This window comes from Rutilus rutilus (genome assembly GCF_951802725.1).
Source record: "Rutilus rutilus genome assembly, chromosome: 18".
Lineage (NCBI taxonomy): Eukaryota > Metazoa > Chordata > Actinopteri > Cypriniformes > Leuciscidae > Rutilus > Rutilus rutilus.
The window spans coordinates 22,325,375-22,332,464 of NC_140231.1; positions in this window are offsets into that span (position 1 = coordinate 22,325,375).

Genomic DNA, 7,090 nt, shown 5'->3' on the forward strand with positions numbered 1-7,090 from the left:
TTTTATAATGGCTATTGTTGTTCATTTAAAATTGTTGTTCAATAAATATTATTCTATATAAATAATATGCCGTATTTGTTACTGAGAAAGGATCGTGATATGGACTTCAGGGGAAGTTACATTATTACGCCGTTAGACGGCAGCAAAGATGATTGAGTCTTTATGATTGAGTCAGAACAAGGAAGTTGTTTAGCGCTGTCATGGGAAGGACAAATACGAACATTTCTCTTTCCTCAGCGGACATTCAAACTGATTTTTGGATATAATATTATGGACATCGACCTGAATAATTAATGCTATATCAGATGCAGGTAATACACTCGTTTAGTCGATCTCTCTCATAATACCATAATGGACTTATAATCAAACATCGTTCAACTAACGTTACATAATTCTATATTGTGTCTACAACCTATATATGTGTCTATTATGCTTAGATCTAGGGGTGTAACAATATATCGTGTCACAATATATCGCAATACAAAAATGCAACAATATGTATCGTGAATAGTGACAATATGTATCGTGAATAGTTCACCCAAAATAAAAATTACTATGTGAGAAAAAAGTTTTCAGAGTTTTAGTGTCAGTACTACATTAAAATAGTATATATAATGTTGAATATAATGTATAATAATGCAATAGGGGAATATCTGTGTAAAAAAGTGGCCTACATTATTTTAAATGTATCTAGTCAGAGAGGTCTCTAAACATATTCGTCTAAAATAAGTATTTTCAGCTTCAGAATCATGAATATTTTTATTGGTGTCTCTATTGTCCTGTGCTTTGGGTTTCCAGCACCAAGTCCAAGAATATTCATTTATACACAAAATGTAATATCAAATTTATCAGTTTAATAAACAGTACATTTTTTTGTTAACCTTTTATCATATGTCTTGGAGTATATTGTATCGTGAGTTCAGTATTGTGATATGTATCGAATCGTGACATGAGGGTATCATATTACACCCCTACTTAGATCACATGTAAGTCATGTAATTGTTATAACAATGAATTGTGTTACTCTACTCCACATAATACAAAAAGCATCGTCCTTCGTTACTAGTTCTATGACGGTTGAGAATTTGAAACAGAAGCTTGGGCACAACTGTCTGTCAACTTGAGATTTGAATCATTGGCGGAAAGAAGTAGTTCTGCACAAAAGAGGGTTTTTAAAGACACTCTGTTGTTGTTTCTTATTTATTTACTCACGTGCACCGTCAAACTGTTGTATAAACGCAATATCACACTCGTAGCCGTGCGATATGGCTGTGTATCAGCACGCTGTGATTACTTACGGCCGAATCACAGCCGTGCTGATATAGCCTACTTGTGTTTGCTACTCGTGTGATATTGCTCTATATATATACTCCTCTGGTGCTGTATTTAAACTATTGTCTAGAAATATGAGGGTACCCCAGAATTGTCTTACAGTATGCCTATAAGGTAGGTCATAACTTTACAAGATGTTAAAAAAGACCAAGATTTTGTATGGATATTTCAATGTATTTATTAAACAATCATGATCTTAATCTATACCATTTAATTTTCTCTCTCAGGCAGTTGCGTGCACAGGGGAGGAGGGGTCGTACTGCGGTGCCCTCTGGAACCCCCATTTCACCCCTTCCCCAGCGGAGGTCTGTGCATGCCACTGTTCTCAGGAAAAGATGCTAGCATGTTATTAGTTTACCGATCCCTCAGACTTGTTGCATAAGCAAACAACCACAATAAAACATGCATTTTGTATTAAAATTCCTCTTTCAGACACAAAGCAGCAATTCAGCTCTAATTCAAATTTGATTCTCGCATTTGAGCTTTTATTTGTATGCGCATGCTAATTAGCGCAGCGTGATTGCTAGCTGGTTAGCTGCAGGTGTGGGGTTTCACTGATGCCATCAGGCACTACTGAATGACTCTAAAGAGGGCATTGAGAGTCTCTTTACCTTTATATAAAACACTCAGGTAGAGTGTTACAGTGTACAGGTACAGTCCCAGCAACCCACGCTCAGCCAACTCACTCCTCATCCAAGAGTGTTTTTACATTTTGCCCCAATTACGCAGGCCTCTATGAATAGCAAATAAACATCTATGAAATCACGTTTTAAAAACACTTCTAATTCATGACAGTCCATGTCGGCTAATCCGTGATTGATCGTTGCAGACAGTACGAGATGTAAACAGCATTCTGTTTCCATTTTTTCCCCTCATGCCGTCAGCAAGTACCTCTGTTCGTTCCTCTGATGTGCGTTCTCTAGAGTCAGAACCGGGACGCTCTCCTGGCTGGAGGGAACCTTGCATGCTTTACAGAGGATCAATATCAGAACCAGTATGAGCAGAGCTACAAGGATGTTACACACGATGGCCACCACTGCGGCGGTGGACAGTCCCGTGGAGTCTTCTCGGTCACATAGCTGCATCGCTGACACAGAGACAGCCTCCCTCGGATCAGCTGTCAGCCCCAGAAGACACTGCTCTGATCTGTGACCTGTGAAGCTCAGCGCTTCAAAGCCCTACTTGTTGATGTCACCATCACTCTGCTGTCATTATTATTTGTCACCCAGGGGTCCTCTTGATCGTCTGATCCTGTGTGAACAAGTGCGTCCTACTTTTCACATCTCTTATGTTCACAGATCAAGGAGAGACTGTTTCAGTGTTGGAGGAAGACTTTGAAACTGGTCTGATGATGGATCAAGAGGGAAGCCTGAAGGTGGTTTTCGGTTTGAAGAACTCTTACTTTAAACGGCTTTACATCGCTGTCATTCGCTCGTGGACTTCTGTTTTTTTTTGCTCTTTTCTTTGACTCAACTTTGTTCTGTGAAGTAGGTGGCAATGCAAAGCAGAGTGGTTTTCTTTTGGATGAGATCTTGGATGTCATCACCATCATTCATCTTAGGCTTTCTTTCCTATCTGAAAGAGAGAAGATTTAAACAAGGTATCACAATACTGTATTTCACAAAATCTGGAGGATGAAAATGTGTTGATCACTTCACACTGATGTTGTCAGCTTTTTTAATTTTGATCCAGTTTTCTATTAAAGGTAGCATTATTCACTGTAGAGTCAGCAGCGCGATAAAAGAACTGTGTTAAAATCTTGTTCCTTTCCTGGTGTGCTCAGTGAAGCCTTTCCGAGCTTCTGCCTGATTACTGTCTGTCTTAGAAACTCCCGTCTGAATGCACAATGGATTTGGCATTGCTTTTAGACACACACACACACACACACACAGACTTACACATAAAGAAGACTACATGCTTATGCTCTACCTGAAAGTCAATCCTGGTAAAATAACATAACATACTGGAGGATGTGTTGAGCCTGTAAATGATTTCTCTTCTCTGTTGCTCACAGATTGTAGTGGAAAGTCCTAGCAGGCCCACTCCTCCACAGTTCAGCCATGTAGAGAGGGGCACAGAACTGTGCACTATACCGTGAGTGTCTCTGAAGAGGGGCTCCTCCTCCACAACCACATTTACACACATACACTCACATGAATAATTCATTCCCTTCGCATTAAACATGAAGTATTATATCAGAATAACATGATGGTCAAAGTTATAAAAATTCTGTCATCATTTACTCACCCTCATGTCATTCTAAACATTTTCTTTTCGTACGTGGAACAGAAAAGATGATGTTTTGCTAGGGTATCGGGTGCTCTAGCACTGTTTATTGTGTGGCTGGTCTGCTATAAATATTTCTCGCATTTTTAGGCTGGTCTGCTTGTCGTCTTACAGCGCTCGTCAATGTCAAAATCATTGAGATGGCCAATCAAAGACGGACCTTAGTAAAGCGGCTGCTTTAGTTTAACAGTGAAACAAGAGTGCATGGTAATATTTAAGTAGCTAAGCATTTATTATTTGGCAGTTGTTTTAAGATAGTAATATCCAGTAATACAAACTACTAAACTTTTTTTTTATATCAAATTTAGCAAATATTAAATTGAAAATATACTATCATTTACATGATTCATGCATTGGCATAACTTTGTTTTAAAAAGTGGGTGGGAGGGTGTGTATGTGTGTGCATTACGATGTCCAAAAATAGTAGAACTGAGTTTAATATATCTATATAGAACTAATGTTTAATGTGATAGTTTCATCCTTACATCTACTATAATACAATATGTTTTTAGTCCCGAGATTCTTCATGTTATCGGTAACCAGTTGATGGTCCCCATTGACTTCCATAGTATTTTTTCTTTTCATATTATGGAAGTCAGTGGAGCCCTGGATACCGACATTCTTCAAAATATCTTCTTTTGTGTTCAGCAGAAGAAGGAAATTCATACAGGTTTGGATTGGAACAACTTGAGGGTGAGTAAATGATGAGTTTTCATTTTTGGGTGAACTATCCCTTTAATGTGGAGTGATAGATTGCTGTAGCTTCTCAGTTCAAGCGAAGCGGAAGTGCATGTGAACCAATAATATAATCCGCTTTGCTACTAGTTATTCTCGATAGTTGTAAAAATGAGCTCTAAAGAGAACTATATGCACTGTATTACATACTCGTATTTTTACTTAACCTGTTCCTAGGTATTGAATAAGTTTGAATAAAAACATCATGAAAAAAAGAAAGACAGCCCCTATTTAAATGTTTATTTTTTTAAAAAAATTAATTGGAGTAGAAACATAATTATCAAGGAAGTTATTATTATGAAGTTATTATAAGACTATCATGTGCAATTTAAATGTTTGTATACAAATTGCTTTAGAAAAGAGACTTTTTTTTTTCTTGAAAATGACATGTATGTATTCTGTACCTGATATATATCAAAATTACAAAAATCGCAAGCTTGTAAATCAAGTCGAATCATGAAATTTGTGTCAATACCTAGACCTATTTAATGGTGGTTTTAAATATTAGTGTTCTTATAGATTAAGTGAGCTTTAGATTATAACAAAGGTATCCTAAATGTAAAATAGAGGAAATGAGCATGCACAATTAAATATCCAATATAAACCGATATCTATAAATGAAAAAATCTCTAATATAGTCCGATAATCACTATGGTCCCAATATACTCTGCATACGCATTTTTGGATCCCCTTGTATGCTTTCATTGTAGGTAAAAAGCATAGTGAGCCATAGTAAAAAAAAAAGTCATAGTAATATGGAATGACATTAGGGTCAGTTTTGGGTGAACTATCCCTTTAAATGCACAAAAAACACACAAGTCGAGACTGACACAGGTCATGCACCAGCGAACCCATCTTAGATGGAAGTGTGTCTAAAAGGGGACAATAAAAAGATTAGAGCACTGAGACAAACTGAATCAACCTTCCCTCCAGTCACACAAGGAAAGAGAATAACAGCGAGATCTCAACAGCAGGGATGGAGAATCCCCAATATCTGCTGTTTTCGACACAACAAAATCTCAGAAGCTTGTAACAACATGTGTAGCTTTTTTTTTATTCCCCCCAACCACAACAACAGAGCTTTACCTTCCCTTTAATCGCCAGAGATTTCATTTGAAACGCCCATGAATCACCTGTCTGTCCTCCGACCTAGCAAAGCTGTAAAGAGCTGTGTATGTGTTTACAATGCTAGGAGGAGGCTTTGCTGCCTCGCCTCACTGTAGGGAAATAATGGTGGGATGCCGGAGGTCTCGTTTCCAGATGAGGAAGAGGGAAAGGGAAGGAGGAGTCATGCTAAAAAGCTGTCAAGGGCGAGTGTAACATACAGTGTGTAATTACACAGGCCCCATAAAGAGTCTGTTACAAAAGTGCTTGTCAGCCATACACAATGACTTTTACCCCAAAACCCACCCTTGATGAGACTCACACACACTGCCAGGCAGCATATTAAAACAGAGATGCTTCGAGAGAATAGCAGTATTATTCTGGGTGTCATTTGAGTGGAAGTGTGTATGTGTGTGTGCTGCCAGTGTGTTATCTAGAACTCGTTTCTTTCTGGAAGTGGTGGGTGGCTTCCACAATAACTGTGCAAACCTCCTGAGGGTCTCCTGGCTGAGGTGATCTCATGTATTACCTAAAATTGCCTCAGGCCACTTAAAGGGAACATAACCTTTATTCCTAACCTATCCTTTTGGACTCTTATCATATATATATATATATTTTTTTTAAATCAAACAAATTAAGCAGGGTACTACTTTACAATGCAAAAAATTCTTGTGCAAAAGGGGCATCACTGTTTGGGATGCTGGGAAGTGAAATGGATTAAACATGGCTGTCCTTACTCATTCGTTTTTTTCATTTATCTGATTATTCACACAGCAGTCATGGGGTCACATAAATTATCCCTCAAGACTCACACCCAGGGCTCAAAGCAAAACCAAAAATGTTGTGCCATATAAATATCACTTTGTTTTAAAGGAACATTTCTACGATAGATAGATAGATAGATAGGCAATAGCATTGCGCTACCTTATGTCAAACGGCAAAGCAAACTTTAAAATTAGACATTTAGGGTCAGATTTACTAAACAGGCATAAATAATGGCATAAATACCAGTAAATTGACTAGTGCAAACCTTAGTAAAACACTCTGCATGATTCATTTAAATACTCCCCTCCCATAAATTTTGCGTCTGAAAGGAAAACTCCTACAAATGCAAATGCAAAAAGGCCAGCACAAAAATAACACTGTCCATGCCTTTTCAGCGCAAATTTTTCACTACGCGTCTTTAGTAAAGACAAGCTGCACAAGCCGTTAGTAAACCTGGCCCTATGTTTATATAATGATACCATAACACTCGAGTAAATCTGAAAATGTGAATATTTTTGACTCATTAAAAAGAACTGCCTCAAGAGTCATTTGCTTGTGAATTGGACATCACAACTCACATTGTGTTTGTTGCTGCTTGTAGGTAACTGGGGTGCATGACATGATATCTGACGATAACAAGTTTTCTACTCTTTTGCTAATAGTGACTACATTTTGAACTATTGTCGCATTTGTGACCATTTAAGGCACAGTCTAGAGCCCTTAATAATGACATCCCAACTCAATTCGTTGTCAAGATGCAGAACAGGAAGTAGATGTCCCCTTCATTGTGGGGGAACACAAATGCACACAGATTGCTACCCAGAACGCCAGCTCTCCAAAGCCAGATGGAAATGGCCATAGGCATGGT